Genomic DNA, 22,010 nt, shown 5'->3' on the forward strand with positions numbered 1-22,010 from the left:
AATGTAGCCTTCTACCGATAACCGAATGTTCTACACGTTGTATGTTTGTAAAAGTGAGTGTTTTTCCCAAGTATGACTATAATTACCAAAATATAGTTTACATTTCCGTTTATGTGAGAAGATCACAATATGAATGCAATGGAAAAATAAAGATGTACTGTAGTATTTATATAGTAAATATCATTGTACTAACTACCTTAAACCAATTGTTTAACTAAGGTAAAATGTGATATGATTATAACCATACTTGATTGACTAGTAAAACACGATGATCAAAGACGTCAAAATGGTATGACATTCATCACCCGTAGACCTGTAGGTCCCACTGTAGCTAGCAGCAAGGTGTAGGATGGTCAATCCTATATAGATCTATACACAAATTCACACTCTCCCTCAAGGAGACTCTAGTTACAAAACGTGACACAGCAGTATAATGCCATGCCATGAAGTAGTGGCTCACATTAATGTTATAGTATTTTTGTATTTGTGTAGTATGTTCTATCTGTTCTAGTGTATTGTATGTTCTCTTTGTATAGTATGTTCCTCCCTGTTTCTCATTATAGTATGTTCTTTCTGTTTATCGTTATAGTATGTTTGAACTGACTCTTGTATGTTTCATTGTACTAGAAATAGTGAGTAGTAGTCCTCTAAACTATACCTATTATAGTTTACTAGTAATGTTGTTTGAATGACTGAGTCTGTTTGTACACCTTTGCTACCCAAAGGTGTTGAACTGATGTAACAACTTTTATATCTATACACATATACATAATATATAACTAATATCCAGATGAAAATCGGACACACAACCTATACCCTAAGTCCACAACCAAACAAGGAATATGAAATAAAGGGAGCTATTAGTCCTAAGCCCTTTCAACCTTATTTATATAACTATATCTATATAGACATGATTTTGATAATATATAAGTTTTAAAAAGAGTTTGATAAAGAATTTAGCATATAAAAGGATTTTAACATATAAAGGAATTTTAACCATTTGAATGGTTATAGATGACTTGATGTCAGTTTATAAAATGTTTTTAAAAAGTTTGTTTGATAACACAATTTTGAAGTATAAGATATTCACTTGTTTGATAGTTATTAATCACATGTGATTGATATCATAACTATAATGTTTCTACTCCCCCCCCCCCCCCTAAAAAGCATTTAAAATCATTTAAAAGATAAGTTAGGGGTATGAGCTCACATGTAGTGAGTGATTCGAATGTAAGATCGATATAGGAAGCTACATGTCAAGTGAAGCCTCGAGCACAAACGGATCCTATTAAGCATATAATGACACATATATGTATATAATTAGTGTATATAACGTCTAATCATGATAGGGAACCATCTTAGGGACTAGGAAACACTTGGATTGAAGTGTAACAATCACATATGATTGTTCTAAGGGGGGTTTACAGCCACACAAGTGTGTTCACGGCTAAGGGGGTTTATGGCCATGTGAGTTTACGGCCAAATATGATCATGAGGAGGGTTTACGGTTAATGAAGTTCATGGCCAATGATTTTCTTCATAGGGTTTTACAGCCATAGGAGATGCTGTGGCCGTAAACTCTTATTGTTCTTGAGGAATGGTTATTTTCAAGGGTATATGGCAAGAGCTTCTAAAGGATAACTAGTATATGGAAGGATACTTACGTTTTGAAGCTTGAAGGGGTGTTCACGGTCCAAAGAACTAGTGTGTGTGTTATTGGTGTTCTTAATGATTTATCTAAAAAGAGATGATTTCACAGATGAAATCATATGGTTTCACTAGATTAAGCAAGGTATCAACTAACAAATGGAAGAAACACTTACAAATTTGTTAGGATTTAGAAGTATTCTTGATGATACTTAAGATAGAAATGAGTGTTATTGAGTTGTAATTGTGAGAAATGGTGAAAAAAAATGAAGGAATATCATACTTAGGGAGCTAGTTCATGGCCAAGCAATTGTTTACGGCCGTGAACCCTAGTTTACAGCCGTAAAGTCCACATGATGGAGTTTTCCATCTTGAATACTGCACAATGAGCTCTAGTAGATACTTCCTAACACCCAATCCTTGAATGTACTAGGCTTACAACACTCAAATAGACCCGAAACAATGCTAAAATATAGCAAAAACAAGTTTGACTTTGATTGAATTAAATGGCTATACAAGATCGAAATTTCGGGTTGTCACATCATCCCTCCGTTAGAGAGAATTTCGTACCGAAATTAGAGTCTAAGAAATTACAAATTACTAAGTAAAAAGTTGACGATATTTTAGTTTCATTTGATCCTCGCGCTCCCAAGTGAATTCAGATCCATGCTTGGCATTCCATCGAACCTTCAGTATCGGGATACGACTTTGCTTTGTTTGCTTGACCTCCCGGTCCATGATCTCTACTGGTTCTTCCAAAAGTTCGAGTCTCTCGTTGATCTCGATATCGTCGAGTTGGATTACAAGAGTCTCATCAGATAGACACTTTTTCTAGTTCGAAACGTGGAAAGTAGGGTGTACGTTACTAAGTTCGTGAGGTAGTTTGAGTTTGTAAGCTACAGGGCCGATTCTACCGATAATCTTGAAAGTCCCTACATATCTTGGATTTAGCTTTCCATGATTTCCGAAGTATATCAATCCCTTCCAAGGTGAGACCTTCAAAATAACATGGTCACCAACCAAGAATTCCAAAGGTTTCCTTCTCTTATATGTGTAGCTTTTCTGTCGGTCTCTAGAGGCTTTCAATTGATCACGAATTTGAACAATCTTCTATGTCGTTTCCTGAATGATTTCCGGACCTGTTAGAGTGTGGTCTGGAACTCGTCCTTTAGCTAACTGTGTTTCACCCACCTCATCCCAGCACATAGGGGTTATGTACTTTCGGACATAGAGGGCATCAAATGGAGCAGCCTTTATGCTCGTGTGATAACTATTGTTGTAAGAAAACTCAACAAGGGGTAAATGAGTATCCTATGCCATCTAAAAAGTATATCACACAGGCTTACAACATGTCTTCCAGAGTTTGAGTAGTCCTCCCACTTTGTCCGTCGGTTTGCGGATGGTAGACTGTACTCATGTCCAACCTAGTTCCTACAGAACCTTGTCGCGACTGCCAAAATCTTGAAGAGAATCTACTATGTCTATCAGAGATAATGGATATAGAAACACCATGCAGTCGTACGATCTCCCTCATGTAGGTTCTCGTTAGTTTCTCCATCTTGTTAGTTTCCTTGATAGGAAGGAAGTGTGCAGACTTTGTTAAACTGTCTACGATCACCCAAATGGTATCGAGACCACCCGTTGTCTTGGGAAACTTGGTTATGAAGTCCATCGTGATCCCCTCCCACTTCCATTCTGGTATCACCGGTTGTTGTAGTAAACCTGAGGGTTTCTGGTATTCGACCTTAACCTTGGCACAAGTAAGACACTTACTCACGAATGTACCAATCTATGCCTTCATGTTAGGCCACCAGTATAGCTTTTTGAGGTCAAGATACATCTTATCTGAACCTGGATGGACGTCATATCGAGTGTTGTGCACTTTAGTCATGACCAAGTCTCTGAAACCACCGTGTCTCGGTGTCCAGATCCGATCCATGAGATATAAGGCTTTGCCACCCTTGACTTCCAAGTTTTTATCCATCCCTCTCAGGGATTCACCCACCATATTCTCAGGTTTCAAGGATTCTAGCTGAGCCTCCTTAATTTGTGTGGACAGATGTGAATGATAGTCATAGTCAATGATTTGATTCTACGACCCAAGTATTCTTTCCGACTTAAGGTGTTAGCTACTACGTTGGCTTTACCGGGATGATAACAAATTTCGCATTCGTATTCATTGAGTAGCTCGACACACCGTTGTTGTCTCATATTGAGCTCCTTCTGGTCGAATATATGTTGAAGGCTTTTGTGATCTGTAAAGATAGTGCTTTTTGGACCATACAGGTAGTGTCTCTAGATCTTCATAGCAAATACCACTGATCCTAACTCAATATCGTGTGTAGTGTAGTTGACCTCATGTGTCTTTAGCTGTCTTGAGGCATAGGGGATGACCATATCTCGTTGCATAAGGACACAGTCGAGCCCTTGGTTGGATGCATCACAATAAACCACAAAGTCTTCTATCCCTTCTAGGAGAGATAGTATCAGTGTGCTACATAAGGCTCGCTTTAGAACTTAGAACACTTTTTCTTGTTTTTATTTCCACTCAAAGGCCACGCCTTTCTGGGTCAATGTAGTAAGCGTTTTCGCGATCCTAGAGAAGTTCTGAATGAACCTGTGATAGTAGCCAGCGAGGCCTAGAAATTGACAAATTTCTGTAGGCGTCTTCGGTGTTGAACAGTTCTCAATGGCATTAATTTTGGAAGGGTCCACGTTAATTCCTTCTTCACTAACCACGTGACCCAAGAATTCGACTCTTCGGATCCAAAATTCGCACTTTGAGAACTTTGTGTAGAAGCTCTGTGACATCCCCAAAATCACGGCCAGAAAAGACCGGTTTAATTTATGCTTTTAAAATAATTTCAGAGTAATACTTTGATTAAAAGAGTTGCAGAACTTGTTCCCAAAACAAAATATGATAAAATAAGATTTACCAAAGCATTTCTTAAAGAAATGTATTTTTCATTATATAACAAAACTTGGGATGTCATGTTCTGATAAACAGACCAAAAGCATAAACATTACAAAATAGACCTTACAACAGTTGAATATAACAACATGTCTATAATCCAAAAATAATTTTGACAAGTCATCCAACTTATGCTCTGGCGCCACTACCGGTAACACAAAGAAAACTGAGTGGGTCAGGCTTGGGAGCTTGGTGAGCATATAGGGTTTTCAACCGATAATAAATAATTATTTTTGAGTCCACCAACCAACAATAACCCAATTACCCATTCCCGTTATTCTCACTTTATGTCCCTAAACAACTAACACAAGGGACCTAGTCTAAGAATATTTCATCGGGGCGACAACACATGCATCCGGGGGTTTCTCAGCAATAGATGTCAAATAAGGCAACCATGACGTGGATGGAGTAAATCAAATAAACACCCAAGTTCATTAACACCTACAGGTGGCGAGCCTGCTAGCGTTCCACAGGACTGTCTAGAAAAGTCTGTGGCCGTCATCTAAACTCAGCTAGATGACTGAATCAAAACAACAACATCAAGGCCTCTCTTCAGTTTAACATACATCAACTATCTACCCATGCTTTACCCAACACTTTTGTAAATAAAAATACTTATACAGCTTAAAATTTGTATAAAACATTTATTCAACATTTATTTCAAATAAACAAATAATGCATAAACACATAACACGTATTTTATATAGAATACTTTGTATCAGTGTGTTAGAAGAAAGGGAATATACAACCACTTCAAATAAACAACAATATATATATATATATATATATATATATATATATATATATACACATAACACGTATTTCAAAGAAAACATTTCATATTTATGCGTTAGAAGAAAGTAATCACACACTCACTTGATCAGAAGATGATTGGACAACACTACGACTTGTAATGGTAGTATTCTTCGGTGAAACCGGGATATCTTCACAAAAATCGGGCTTCTCGCGGGCAAATCTTCAGCTCGGGAATTTTACTTTTTGGGATCTTCGGGGCTTCGGGACTTACTTCAAGTCTCGGGATTGATATCGGGGCTTCACGGTGTTTCTTGCTCGAAAATCGAGGCAAAAATGAGAGAGAAGGAAAGAAAATTAGCAAAGAACTTGGCTTCCCTTGCACCCTTTATATAGGGTCTAAATCCTCGGATTATGTTGGGTATGCTGAGGCATTACCCTGGGCGTAATCCATATCAGACCGGTGACTCCTCCTCCTTCGGATAATATCCGAATTTATAAATAAATAAATATATTTTAATTATATAAAAACTTCATAAATTCATATCTTCCTCATATGAACTCCGTTTTCGACGTTCTTTATATCCACGCATAGGTGAGACTACGCTCTACAACTTTCGTTTAGACTCCGTCGGCTAATTTGGAATTTATTTTTAGTAGGCCGGGACAGGAAAACTCCGTTATAAATTCATAACTTCTTCATCTGACATCCGTTTTCGTCTGTCTTTTTATCGTTGCACTACTAATGAAGAGATATTCGATTCTCGTTTAGATTGCTTCAGCTAGAAATCACACGATCTCATATTTGAGTTTCGGGCTGCATACTGCTAAGCTGAAACTTCGGAAAATTATAACTTCCTCATACGAAGTCAAATTTGGATGATCTTTTTATGAACTTTCTCGGTTTAACGAACTCTATAACATTTTTTCTATCTCAAATTCACATTTTACGTCATTCAGCGTCGTGCCGGTCCTTTCACGAAACTTCGACAGGTCATACCTTCTTCGTTATAACTCGGATTTTGGCATTATTTATATCTACGGAATCCTTGTTTCAACCACTAAAACTTCAAGCAAAGATATCGGGCTTATCTCACACTTTTCTTTTGACGCATATTTTATTCTTAATTCATTAAATTATAAAAATTAAGAAAACAAACATGTAAATAACATAATTCACATAATACTTAAATATTTCATCATTAATACTTCAAAAAGAGTTACAAGGTTAACCTAGACTACTACATCAACGATAATGCCTAGCGTGGAAACACGGGCGTTACATTCTCTGATTGTAGTGTTTCTAAGATTTGTCGTAGATGTTTACTATGCTCCTCCTTACTATGAGAGTACATATGTATGTCATCGATGAATACAATGATGAATTGACCCAAGTAAGGATGAAACACCCTTTTCATTAAGTCCATGAATATTGTGGGTGCATTGGTAAATCCAAAAGGCATCACTAAAAACTCGTAGTGTCCATAACGAGTTCGGAAGGCTGTCTTCAGAACATCCTCCTCTAGCACTTGTAACTGGTGATACACGGATCTCATATCAATTTTTGAAAAGTAATTCATCCCTTGCAGTTAGTCAAACAAATCGTCTAAGCGAGGTAGAGGGTAACGATTCTTGAAGGTAAGCTTGTTTAGTTCTCTATAGTCGATGTACATACGGAACGATCCGTCTCTCTTCTTCAAGAACAAGACCGGAGCTCCCCATGGTGAGAAGCTTGGTGTAATAAATCCCTTGAAGAGTAGTTTGTTAAGTTGACCGGATAGCTCCTGCATCTCAGTTGGTGCTAGACAATAGGGCTATTTGGCTACTAGGGTAGCCCCTCCAACTAAGTCGATTCTGAACTCGACTTGATGTTGTGGTGGTAATCATGGTAGTTCTTCTAGAAAGATGTCAGGAAAGGTGCGTACTTCTGGTATGTTCTTTATGTCTTTCGTCTCTTGGCTAATATCGAAAACATGAGCAAGGAATGCATGACATTCCTTTCGTAAGTACTTCTGGGCTTGTATACTCGAAATGATACGAAGGTTCGTGATAGGTTTTTCGCCATAGATAACTAGAGTTTCGTTAAATGGTAGATTAAGATGAACGACCTTCTCATAACACATGATGTTAGCACGATGAAGGCTCAACCAATCCATATCGATTATGACGTCAAAACTTTTAATTGATACCGGCATTAGGTCGATTGGAAATAAATGGCTATCTAGAGTTAGAGTACATCCTATGTATATACTGCTAGTGCTCTCAGTTTTTCTGTTTGCCATTGCTACGGTGAACGGTTCTTTTAGTGCATGTGGTTTTTGTTTAAGTAAGTGAGAAAATTTCTGGTTCACTAAACTCCTCTCCGCTCCACTATCAAACAGTATGCATGCATAAGAGCTATCAAGGAGAAACGTACCAGTGACCACTGTAGGGTCCGCTACCGCTTCCTCGTGGCTTATAGCCAAAACTCTTCATATGTCGCCTGCGTTACCTGCCTTTGGGCAGTTCCTTTTCTAGTAACCCACCTCGCCACATCTATAGCAAGCCTAGCCCACACCAACATCCGGGACATGGTTGATTAGCCTTTCCAGATATTTGAATAAAACAAGCAGTGTACCCCTTCCTGTTGCAGTTAGCGCACTGCATTTCCCGGCAGGGTTCATTGTGGTGGAAGCTGCACTTGTTGCACTTGGGCAAGCTCTCAGCATACTGCTTTATTGGTGCAGTGGAAGTAGGTGTTATCGCAGCATGCACAGCCACAACCTACTGCTTTTTGGCAAAGTTCTGCGTCGCTTTGTTCTTCTTTCTATCCCAAAACTTCCACTTATTGTCAGCGGCTTTGGATGGTTCTGGGAAGGCTAGGGTTGTTGTCGTTGTCGGGGTGCGGACTCCATGATCAATGAGCCGTTGTGCCAGTCGCTTGACACTGTCGAACGTTGTGGGATTTGAAGCTAAGACATTCCCCTAGAATGGAGGCATCAACACCCAAATATACCTCTCAACTTTCTTTCCCTCAGTAGGGACCATTCCCAGACATAGTGCCACCCGATCGCTAAATCTAGCAATAGAGGTAACTATGTCGGAGCCCTTCATTGTGAGGCTCCAGAGTTCCTTTTCAAGTTTCTGAACCTCGCCCCAAGGGCAATACTCTTCAATCATGATCTCTTTCAGAGCTTCCCAACCCATAGCATAAACCATTTATCAGGGTTAGTGACTTGGCATAGCTATTCCACCATGTCAGGGCTCTGTCCGCGAAGGTGCAAGCAGTAAATTTAACTTTACTCCCTTCTGGACAGGAAAAAATTTAATTTATACATTGATTGCACGAAAACGCATTGGTAACTTGATGTTATAAAACGTGCCTTTATGTAGGATTCAACAAGTAGTAGAACAAGTCATATGAGTCGAAGTTTATCCATTCCTTTTACCTTCGGGATAAAAGTGATATATGTAGGCCCCTTGATGATTTAATGATGACACATGTGAGTGCTTGGCCAAGCCAGGACTGATTTGATCTGTTCAATCAGTTAGTCATCATAATTCGGAAATCGGGAAACAACAAATGGATAAAGAGAATGATTTATAATCCATGTCTCAGTCCATATGATATCTAGAATGGAGGAATATATGATCCCTTATCTAATGGACAAGTCATTGACATAGGTCAAAGTTCATCGACAAGGTCAGAGTTTGACAACAGATTTTGAGAGCTACGATTGTGAGTTAGGTTTTGAAGTCATACTCGATAATAGTTTTAGACTTATCCAAGTAGGAGACTATTGGATTAGTGTTTAAGTCCATAACTATAATTGGTATGTACTTGACCCGACTCGGCATGATCCATTTGGGTTGCATGGCATCGGAACATTTGGATAGATCGTTTGTGAGAAGAGAACATTTGTGACATATTAATATATTATAAGTTCTAATATATTAATATGAATTCATGTTATTTAATTAGTATTGATCAGGAATTATTTTGGTCTTAATCTGGTGATCAAAAGAGACTAATTAAATATATGGGGATTGATTGTGTAAATCATTCATTCTTATATATGTGGGTTTATGATCCATGATTCTTTATGTTGGGTTTAACCCATGTGGTGACCCATGGATACTCCATGGAGATTAAAACCCATGGAGCATAAGGAATGGGTAAAGTCATGGGTTACATGGTGTAACCCTAATGAGCACACTATATAAGGACCCCTTTAGTTCAAGAAATTGGAACTAGTGATACATATATGAGGGCTAGTCGATTTGAGCATATGTGTATCTTCTTTTCATGGTTATTCCAAATGTTGATGATGTTGTGTGAACCATTTGAGGTGTCACACTTGGGGCACTAGGCTCTCAAGCTTCATGGAGTCAAGCTACATCAAGAGGTATCTATTCTATCTATTTTATTACCCAAGTGTCAAAGATTGTATGCTAGTTAGGGTAATAGTTTGGAATATTCATATTTGCATGAATAATAGAGAAAACATAGATCCAAGGTATTTAGGGTTGCATGTACTCCATAAGAGTGTTAGAATGCTCAAAATCCAAAAGTGGTATCAGAGCCTAGGCTTGTTTTCTTGTTATACTTGCTTAAATTGCTGAAAAATCGAAGATTTGTGCTTTCTGGATAGGGGAATCGACGAGTCCACGAAGGGACTCGATGAGTCTATGTACAAACTCATCCAACTCGCCGAGTTGGTTCATGCACTCGATGAGTTGGACCCCCCTGACAGCATATCTTCGAGTTTTAAAGTTGGAATTGGTCAACAATCATTACCTTAAGCTGTTTTGGACTTTTAAAACCTATTTTTAAAGTGGTAATGATTATAGTAAACCAATTTCAAGGTTAAAATCAAATTTTCAATATTTATGTAATTTTTTAAATTGTTGATATGGATTGTTCATGCTTATGTGTGACATCCCCAGTTTCACGGCCAAAAAAGACCGATTTTTTTTATGCTTTATAAAAATCAGAGTACCTCTTTTAATAAAAATGTTGTGGAATTTATTCGCAGAAAAAAACACAATAAATACGTTATAAAATCATTTCCGAAGAAACGTATTTTATTCATTTTAAAACATTTGGGATGTCATCGTCAATACAAAAACATAAGCATAAACAGAACTTACATTCATTTACACTAGTGATCTATATCTCCTTAATCTCTCAGTGTAATGTCACTTCATATCCACACCTGTGATATAAATAAACTGAGTGAGTCAGGTTGGGAAACCTAGTGAGTACATAGGGTTTTCAACCCACAATAATATAATTATTATGTTTAAACTATCAAACAATCAACCCAATTACCCCTCTACATTATCTTCTTTAGTCTTAAGGATCTACCCTAAGAATCAGTTATTACTCGTTCATTCATTCCTAAGGATCATCCTAAGGAATCGACACGAAGTCCATCGTTTCCATGGTTTACACAACAGGCACTAAGTATGTATAGTCGCTAGGGCTTAGGTACTAAGTCTGCATAGTCGCCAGGGTTTAAGCATCAAGTCTGCATGATCACCAAGGTTTAGGTATCAAGTCTGCATGATCACCATGGTTTAGGCATCAAGTGTGCATGATCACCAAGGTTTAGGCACCAAGTATGCATGGACACCAGGGTTTAGAGTACATCGGGTGAACACATCGTTCATAACACCTATAGGTTATGAGCCTGCTAGTGTTCCACTGGACTGTCTAGAATAGTATGTGGTTGTCATCCATACTCTGTTGAATGACGGGGCCATCATTTGGGAAAAAAGATTCTCACATCGTCCACCTCTCATCCTCACCTCACGTTCTATTTCACCTATCAACTCATCATCCAACTCATATTCCATCTATTACATCTACCCAAGTTTTACCCAACATTATCGTAGATATAAAATACATACACAGTTTAAATCATTTAAAACATGTATAAAATCGTTCATTTAGCATAGACAGCAAGTACTCACATAATATGCACACAGAGCATGTAATTTATAAAATAAATCAAGTCTATGTGTAAGATGAAAGTAACTATGCACTCACTTGAGAACGTGGTGACTCAATACTCAGACAACACTTCGTTTATTTTAAAATAATTTCCTACGACGAAACCTACTATTATTACCACTAGATTTTAGTATAATATTTACCGTGACTAATTATTAGTCTTATTATTATTATTATTATTATATAAGCGTTTAAACAATACTTTCCAACCAATATGTACAGACAGGGGCCAGACATAAAACACCAGAGGGCAGGACCATTTTGGCGTATAGTACTTTTGAAATCCAACAACCCTATGCGGCCCTTTAAACCAGATTCCCCGTACCGCGAGTAGTTAAAAAATATTATAATGACACTTATATAAGTCATAATAATAGCTCAAATATTTATTATAAATTTATAATAACAATAATAATTTTAAATATAAATTATATTTAAAATAGGGTAAGCATAACTTACTTACATGGGGGTTTTAGTTAAGAGTCGGGCTCTGCAGGGGCAGAACTTCGTCGCCGAATCTTTCTAAGAAAGATTCGTGCAGCGCTTCAGCGCTCACCTTACTATACTAAAACTACAGAAAGAAAAGTTGAATCATGAGGGACCGATATGCTAGGGGGATAAGAAAAGAAAGACTCTTGAATCAAGAGAATGGTGCAAGAATTATGAGAGTCCAAGCCTCTTATTTATAGTAATTGAATTTACAAAAACTACCCTCCATAATTACTTAATGACCTTATAGTTATATAAACGACTAAACACCCCTTCATAAAACTCTTTTAAATGGATTTAACGATACTTGTATTAAACTAATGTCGAAAGAACTACACATTAGTCTTATAATGACCGCATCGTCGATACATTTCTAATGATATATATATATATATATATATATATATATATATATATATATATATATATATATGTGTGTGTGTGTGTGTGTGTGTGTGTGTGTACGTATATATGATTTATACTTTATTTTAATACATAAATATGCTATTGTAATTTTTAACTCGTTCATACGAACTCCGTTTTTGACGTGATTTATATCCACGTATAGGTGGAGACGTACTCTATAACTTTTGTTTAGACTCTGTCGGCTAATTTTGACTTTATTTTTTAAAGTTATATTTTTAACAAGCCGAGACATGATTGGTCTGTTAAAATCTCATAACTTCTTCATCCGATGTCTATTTTCGTTTGTCTTTTTATCGTTATGCTACTAATAACGAGATCCTCGATTCTCGTTTAGGTTGTGTTGGCTAAAAACTGCTCGATCTAATACTCGAACTTCGGGTTGTACACCGCTAAGCCGAAACTTTGAAAAATCATAACTTCCTAATACGAAGTCAGATTTGGGTGTTCTTTTTTATGGATGCTCTCAACTTAACATATTCTACAACTTTCATTTTGATTACTAAGGCTAAAAGTCACTCTATCATAAATTCACTATTTACATCTTCGTAGTGTCGTGCCGGTTCCGTCGCTAAACTTCAACGGGTCATAACTTCTTCGTTATAACTTGGATTTCGGGGCTCTTTATATGTACGGAACTCTTGAGACATATTCTACAACTTGGTTAAGATTATTTATTCTAAATAATCTTTTGTCAAAAAGTCATTTCGACTCCTATTATCTCTAAATTGACTAGCCCGGATCTACAGGCGTTACATTATGAGTGTTGGTAGATCATATGAATTATTTACAAAAGTGTTTGTTAGTTATTGTTGATCTAAATGTATTTTAATGGAGTCCATAATATTTCATCAAGTTATGGATTACCAAAAGTTTTTTGTGTTACCTTGTTTTATGAGTTATTTTAGATTAAAGAAAATTATGTGTTACTTGTTTTAAATCTAAATTAATCTAAAAGTTGTTCATAAAATCTGTTTTTGTAACTTGTCCTCGAGTTATATGAAAAATCACATTTATGAATCTTAAAACACATAAAAATGCCTTAGGTTACAAAAATGAAGAGTTATTTTCTTATAAATAGTTTTTATGGCTCCATAACTTGTCCTCAAGTTATGGATGTTCAAGAGTCTCTTCATTAAAAGTTTTTTAAAACTTTAATTAAACTCATAAGTTATGAAAATCCAAGAGTTTTGAATACTTCAAAACTTGCCCTCAAGTTTTGGAATTTGTAAAGTTTTCCCCATGAATACTTTAGTTCCAAGTTAAGCCCTTAGAATTTTAAAAGTTAAAATTCAACCCTTATACTTTATAACATTATAAGTTAATAATATTTATATATATGTATAAGAGCAAGTCGTCTTACCATTAGTAGGCCTCATTCTCGAAATCGGTCTATAAGGGGTATAAGGTTACTGCCTATAAAATGGCATTTTAATGGGTGTCCAGTCTCACCCACCGCTTCCTTGACTGGTGGAGGATCGTTAGTCGTACAAGTAGGAAAAGGACTATAATTTTCCCTTCATTAAAATTATTAATGATAAAAATAAAGTAACTAAATGTTTTTATAATTATCAATATTAGTTACTTTAGGAAAATGTGAATAAGGTGCAAATCCATGAAATTACACTTTGCACTTTGCTTAAGTCGGTTAGTAGAGCGTGTGTGGTTAATCGATACAGTAGCTTGATTTAACAAGGTAGGCAAATGGTAACTTAATATTTAGCATAGTATTGATGGAGCACGTGTGGTTAACCGACACATCGATTATGGGATAAATATTAATGGTACCAAGTGATTTGCATGGTTACTTCACAACTTGTTTTGTGATCCTCGGCATCCCAGTCACAAAACCTGAATGGCACACTCGAGATTGAAACATTCCATTGAACAGTTCAACGAATCTCAAAAAATCTAGGAGTTTCAAATCCAAATAAAACCTAATTAAATTATTTCATTTTCATGGTGGAAATTGGTGAATCGCAATTCACCTACCTTCAAATATTTTATAGCTTGGATTACGGCATCCCTCTTCCAAGCTATAAAAGTATTGTGTTGGGTCCTAGCCTTAATATTTCATATTGGGTGTTATATTAAGGACTTTAAATCAACTATCTTGAATATCTCCCAAAAGACGTCTAGTTCAGACATCTATGATCTTCCTAAATCTCTTGGAACTTCACTTCCTCCACCTCCTCCAATTATCCTCCCTAATCCACAAGTTCAAGGTCACTCAAGCCCTATTGGCAAGCAAGGTCTATGTGTGGTCGCATCTTGGAGATGAAGGCACATATTGAAAAATTCTTAAGAAAGTTGGATGTTCAATCACTTTCTAAGTCACATAGTGAGTTACCTTTGGGACTACTATGAAATAGACTATGACATGACCCTAAATGATCTTATCTATTTGCTTGGTACTGCTGAATCAACAATGATTTGGAGCTTTGGTAAAGCAAATTTTATTAGTAGATCAACTTTCCAAACTTTCAATGGACATTGACAATGGTTGCATTAGATACCCAGTAGAAGCTTTCTCTTCCCAATGGAAAGTGATTGGCCATCGTCAACTCGGTTGAGCAAATGGTAAAGAGAAAGGCTAAGTCTGAGATTATCCCGTGTACCATTCCCAAAGGGTCCATATGGTTCTATTGCTAAAAGGAAAGGGCATTGGTTGCAAAGCTGCCAAATTTACCTGAAAGATCATCAGGCCGGTAAAGTCAATAAGTTTGACTCTACTTTAGGTAAAGTTCACTATCTAACTCGATTAAGTTTCTATTCTGAGATTCGTATTACATGATGTGACTCGGTCACATGCTGATGTTTTAAGAATCAAAGGAAAAGTGAAGGAAACTTAAAGAAATAGTATGTTGAATCTGATCGCGAATATGGATTTCTATCGCTTGCTAGGAAACGTGTAATAGCATAGTTTTCATTTAAAGTTGCATTGTAAGGAAAAGTTTTTCCGCATTTTATATATAAATAAAAGTTTGTTTTACTTTATTTTATTTCTCCTTGCAATGGCATTTATGAAAATTTGATGTTTATATGTTTCTAGCAATATTGGAAAATATGAATTTGACTCTTTCATTTGTGGAAGTGTCCAAATTTACCAAATAAGTAAAGCTTCTCATCATCTGAGTTTTCAGTTGGATAAAAACTTTGAATCATATAAGTTGTACAGTATGATGAATGGGAACTTTCAAATTTCGAAAAATTAAGACTAGTTCCTTGTTCACATTTATATGTGAGTCAAGTGAAGGACTAAGGGATCGAGTACACATTCTTGTGCACTGATCAAGTCCACCACAAAAGATCTATAAGACTATTCGTCATTTTTTACTAAAGTTTAGTAAATATGATTACACTTACAAGTTTAAGTGTAATTCTGATACATTGAAAATATTTCGTTGTATGGTAGAACGAATGAGAATAATCAAATTAGGTAGAAGGATAAAAGTTTCTCATATATGAAAAGATGGGAGAGTACTTTAGTATCATGTTATATGATCATCTTAATGATTAAGAGACCTTATCACAATTCATCCTCTAAGTGCATTCTGATAGCTAAGAAGAGGAGGTATGAATTGTTGAAGTGGTCAAATCAAGAAGATGATTCATACCTCGTTTCAAAAACAATTATTAGAGTCATACTCCAAGATTGTAACTTGAGTGACATATCTTAAAGGATGTTTTATTAACACTAGTCAAATGTAAGAGTAAAGTGTGGCCTACTCTTGTTCATTTGAAATTGGTAAGTTGTGATGTTTTGGATAAAACAAAGACCAACTAAGGCCAATTGTGTGAAGTGTTTGTCTTGATAAAGAATCTACACTATCTCTTGAATATTTGGCAAGATAGTCTTATATGTCAAGAGGACAGTGTGAGTCTTAAAGATCCTAAAAATAATTTCAAGATCTAATCAAGAATAAAAACCTGTAGTTTAACACTAGCACACGACGTGAGGTTTATAACCTATTGTATTGACATATTTCAATTTCTGTGCCCATTCCAGTTAAAGTTGGCTTTTCATATGAGTTCTTAGAGCTCTCACTTGGTTTCATAACAACTTGGAAGCAATGGTAGGCCCTTGAGCTTCCAGGTGGCAAGAAATTAAGATTGAGTTCAATCCATATGAGGTTGGATTTGTCATTATCCTTGTCTTGTGACCATGGTTTTGACAATTCACATGGATAAGAACACATACACCATAAAATCTAAGGGACATAAGGTTTCTTGCCGATTGATTGTCACACCCTCTGGACCAGACGGCGGAAACGTCCGAGGGCTATTGTGACTCAATTGAATACCATCACAATGAATATACATGAAACATAACATCATTCATCACCAAGCATTGAATTAATACAACTGGTAGCGTTTACATTTAGTACATTGTTTCATAACATTACATTCCCAAAAAGTAGATTGTTCGATACTAGTTAAACAAACAACAAGACATCACTGGGTACATTTTTCCTTCGATTTACCTGTTACCTGAGAATACAAGTATTTTGAAAAACGTCAACATATGAAATGTTGGTGAGTTCATAAGTAATGTTTGAAACATAATGTTTTGTATTATTTTGAAAAACCACCAGAAAATCCGATATTTTCTGAAAAGATTATTGTAAGTAAGAAAAAGTGTGAAGATCCGTAAGTATGCTTGTTTATTTCTATAAGTGTGAAAAATTGTTATACTTGGTATGCATCACGTAGGTGTAAGTGTTGAAATCCCTAGGAAAACCCGATGTTTTCCTAATACTTTAAATTACACGTTTTATATTTGGTTATACCGTTGAGACGTGTGTATTTGATAATTCCAGGTGACATTGGATTAATTAAGGCTAGTGAGTTGTTGTAATCACGCATCAATGAAAATGGCTAGCTTACGACTATACAAACGAACCCTTAGGCGTCGTATGTACTACTCACCTAATCCAACCACCCTGACTTCCCATAGCCCCACCACCTAAGAAGAAAGGAGGGTGCGAAGCCCTCTTTAATTCCATGAGTCGTTCAAGGCTACCGTGAATGCGAAAGGCCCTTGGTCCGATTCGCATTTGACTTCTCGACTTTAATAGCTGTGTCAAAGGAACCTTAGGGCCGAACAGCACAAAAGCTATTGAAAGTCCTTTTACATTGTATTAGGTCGTATAAAACCCAATCACATGTAAGCGCGTTTCCTTAGGGCCTAAAGATCATGTCATTGGGCTAGCTAGGCCCAACAAGCACGATTTGAAACTTTCGGGCCCAAAGATGGTGTATCGACGTCTGGTGAATTCTCACGTGTGTATTGACTTCTGGTGAATTTTCGTGTGTGTATTGAAGTATCGTCGTGTATTGATTTTTGATTCGTTGTTGATTCGAAACCGAATCAATTTGTTTGTAACGATTTTTGGTATTGAAGGTGTATTATACTTCGCCGGTAGTCGTGGTGCTAGTATTTTTATCATAAAAGATTTATTGTTTAAAACTATGGAATTATTCTTTTTGAAGCTCCTTCTTGGATAAATTTACACTTTTAACCCTTTATATAAAAGAATATCCATTTTAGTCCTTAATCCATTTTTCTTGACACTTTAGTATCAAAACTTGTTGAAAAGATATTTTCCAGCTCCGATTTACTTGAAAAATAGTTTTAGTCCCTCAAAATGGAGTTTTTCTCGGTTGAAACCTCTATTCTCGCAATTTTTACAATTTTGACCCAAAATGGAAATTTTTAACATCTTTGGCCCCTTCTAAATTTGTAAAGCATTTTTAACCCTTGAAATGGACTTGGTACACTAGTAGTCCCCTGTTTTACAGAAAAGTGCAGTTTCAGCCCCTCTAATTTGAAAATCTCACCATTTGGGCTTTATTGGGCCAAAAAGTTCATTTTTGGCCCATTATGTTTAAAAATTCACATTTTTAATCCTTCAAAAGGGTAAATTTCCAGGAAATACATTTTTGAAATTGTTTTGACTCATCTCATCCCTTAGAATTTGTATTTTGACATTTTGGGCCCTTTAGTTTTATATTTATAGCATTTTGAGTCCAAAAATGGGTTTTAAGCCCAAAGATGTTCATATTAACCAACTTGGTTATTTTTCTAGAAATGATTTGTGTGTAATAATATAATTTATTCTTATTTCATACAACTTAATGTAGATCTCAGTTTTAAGGTCTTTTTGACTAGATCTAACACCACAATCTCATAAGAACATATATATAAACATAGAAATCACACAAAGCATACATATACTCATAGACCTACACATTTGCTTGTATTCTCCCCCCCCCCCCCAAAAAAAAAAAAAAAAAAAACTTGTAAAAACTGAAAAATAGGGGGTATGAAGCTCACCTTAAGTTGTGGTTTTGACTTGAAGAAGAAAAAGGGAGAAATTGAGGTGATTTTCGACCCTAGCAACACCTTGATGAAGATCTCGAATTTGAGGTGATTCTAGATGATGATTTTTGTGAAGAATCCTCCTTGCAAAGCCCTTGAAGCTCGAAATTTTTGAAGGGAAAGTGAAGGGATTTGTGGTGTGTTCTTGAGAGAATGAAGAATGAAATGTGGGTGTGTGTGTGTGTGTTCTTGGATTCGGCCGAGAGAAGAAAGAGAGCGGAGAAGAGAGAAATTTGACAAGATAGTTGCATGGAAGTATGAGTGTTGCAAGGAGATCCTTGGTGCAAAAGTGAGGTGGCACCCAACAAATTCAACCCTTCCTCTTTGTGGGCTTGGGCCGAGAATGGAGAGGGGAAAGAGGATATTTTTGGGCTTTTTGCTCCTAAGCCCATTTTATAGTTAGGTTGAATGATTATTGGCCCCCAAAAAAAATATAAATGTGATTTTATGCTTTATTAGGTTAGATTAGGTTAATCATGGTCCAAAATGGTTCATAATATTACTCTATTTCATTCTAGGCCCAATATGGCCCAAAAATATTGAATTAAATGAAAATGGGTCCAATTAGAGCCCATTTAAGAGTTCTAAACCCAAGATGGTCAAATTGGAAGCCTGTTGGTCCATTGGGCCCAATAAGGAAGTCCTAGTCCAAAAGTGGACTTAAACAAGAACTTCTAGGGTTTCCAATTACCTATTGACTACTTGAAAGGCTTGCATGGTGTATTTGATTGAATTTTTATTGTCATAAAGTAAGCATCATACATGCTCTTAAGTTTTTGATTCAAAATTTTACTTAAGTGTTGTAGTTACAAGGCACAAAATTTCTAGTTCTGACATCATCCCCCCGTTAGAGGGAATTTCATCCCGAAATTCTATTTGAAAGCTAGGTTTGAGAATGATAGAATAGGTTACGGTACTTTTGCTTCATTTGATCTTCGCGTTCCCACGTGAATTCTGGCCCACGCTTCGCGTTCCACCGTACTTTCACGATCGGGATGCGACTTTGCTTAGTTCTCTTCACCTCCCAGTCCATGATTTCAATCGGTTCTTCAACGAACAGGATATTCTTGTTGTTTTCAATCTCGTCAAGGGGAATGACGAGTGTTTCATCCGATAGACACTTCTTTAGATTAGAGACATGGAACACGGGGTGTGCACTGTTTAGCTCTGCGGGTAGTTGCAGTTTATACGCCACTGGACCTATTCGGGCGACGATCTCGAAAGTTCCAATGTATCGTGGGTTCAGTTTTCCCTGTTTTCCGAAACTAATGACTCCCTTCCAAGGTGAGACTTTTAACAGTACTCGATCCCCGACCTGAAACTCTAAGGGCTTTCGCCGTTTATCGGCGTAGCTCTTTTGTCGGTCGCGTGACGCTTGTAATCGAGCTCTGATTTGAACTATCTTTTCCGTGGTTTCACGAATGATCTCCGGTCCCGTCAGCGCCTTGTCCGATGTGAGTGCTTTTGCTAGCTGGGTATCGCCCATCTCAGCCCAACATAATGGTGATCTACACTTACGCCCATACAGTGCTTCAAAAGGAGCGACCTTGATGCTCGAATGGTAACTGTTGTTATACGAGAATTCAACTAAAGGTAAATGGGTATCCCAAAACTTCCCAAAGTCTATCACACATGCGCGAAGCATGTCTTCGAGCATTTGAATGGTTCGTTCTCTTTGACCATCCGTTTGTGGGTGGTAAGCGGTGCTCATGTCGAGATGGGTTCCAAGTGCTTTCTGGAGTGATTGTCAAAAACGTGAAGTGAACCTATTGTCTCTATCCGAGATAATAGACATTGGTACTCCGTGGAGTCTCACGATTTCTCGAATGTATAATCGCGTCAGTTTCTCCATCTTGTAGGATTCTTTTATTGGCAGAAAATGAGCGGATTTCGTCAGTCGGTCGACTATTACCCATATGGTGTCTAATTCGTCCGATGTCTTGGGCAGCTTGGTTACAAAATCCATAGAAATCCCTTCCCATTTCCACTCGGGAATCACCGATTGCTGTAATAACACCAAGGGCTTCTGGTACTCCACCTTTACCTTGGCACAAGTAAGGCACTTACCGATATAGGTGGCAATCTCTGCCTTCATGTTAGGACACCAATAGTATTATTTAACATCCAAATACATCTTGTCCGAGCCGGTATGGATGGAGTATCGCGTCTTGTGAGCTTCCTTCATGACTACCTCCCTAAATCCTCTGAGTTTAGGGACCCAAAGACGGTTCATGAAATATTATACTCCATCCTCTTTTACCTCTAGATTCTTCTCCATTCCGCGTGTGGTTCGCTTGCTCTGTTTTCCGTCTTCATGGCCTCTGACTGGGCCACCCCAATCTGAGTGGTTAAGTTGGATTGGATGGTTATTGAGAGAGTTTTCGCACGACGATTAGAGTACCCCTTCCAGCTCAATGTGTCAGCTACCACGTTGGCCTTGCCCGGGTGGTACTTGATTTCACACTCGTAATCGTTTAATAATTCGACCCATCTTCGTTGCCTCATATTCAGCTCTTTTTGATTCAAGATATGCTGGAGACTTTTGTGGTCCGTGAAGATGGTGCACTTCGTACCATAAAGGTAATGTCTCCAAATCTTCAGAGCAAAGACCACGGCTCCCAATTCCAGATCATGGGTTGTATAATTCAATTCGTGCGTCTTTAATTGGCGGGATGCGTAAGCTATCACTCTTCCACGCTGCATAAGAACGCAACCTAAACCCTGATTTGACACGTCACAGTAAACCACGAAATCTTTCGTTCCCTCCGGTACAGATAGTACCGGAGCACTACAGAGAGCTTGAATCAGGGTTCGGAATGCAACTTCTTATTTGTCTGTCTATTTGAATGGTACGCCCTTTTGTGTAAGTGAGGTAAGTGGCTTGGCGATCTTGGAGAAGTCTTGAATGAATCTCCTATAGTAGCCTGATAGACCTAAGAATTGACGGATTTCCGTGGGTGTTGTCGGGACTACCCATCCTTCAACAGCTTTGACCTTAAAGGGATCCACATGAATTCCATCTTGGCTAACAACATGACCTAGGAAGTTCACACTACGGAGCCATAACTCACACTTGGAGAGTTTTGCGTACAGCTTTTCCGATCGCAGAGTTTCTAGAATTTGTCGAAGATGTTGACCATGCTCTTCCTCGCTTTGGGAATAGACGAGAATGTCATCAATGAAGACAATGACAAAGTTGTCGAGGAATGGTCAACAGATTCAGTTCATCAGATCCATAAATGCAGCAAGGGCATTCGTTAGACCAAAGGGCATTACGACAAATTCATAATGTCTGTAACGAGTTCGGAAAGCAGTTTTAGGAATATCCTCTTCCTGAACTTTGAGTTGAT

Source organism: Lactuca saligna, chromosome 4 (assembly GCF_052625555.1).
Source record: "Lactuca saligna cultivar CGN05327 chromosome 4, ASM5262555v1, whole genome shotgun sequence".
NCBI lineage: Eukaryota > Viridiplantae > Streptophyta > Magnoliopsida > Asterales > Asteraceae > Lactuca > Lactuca saligna.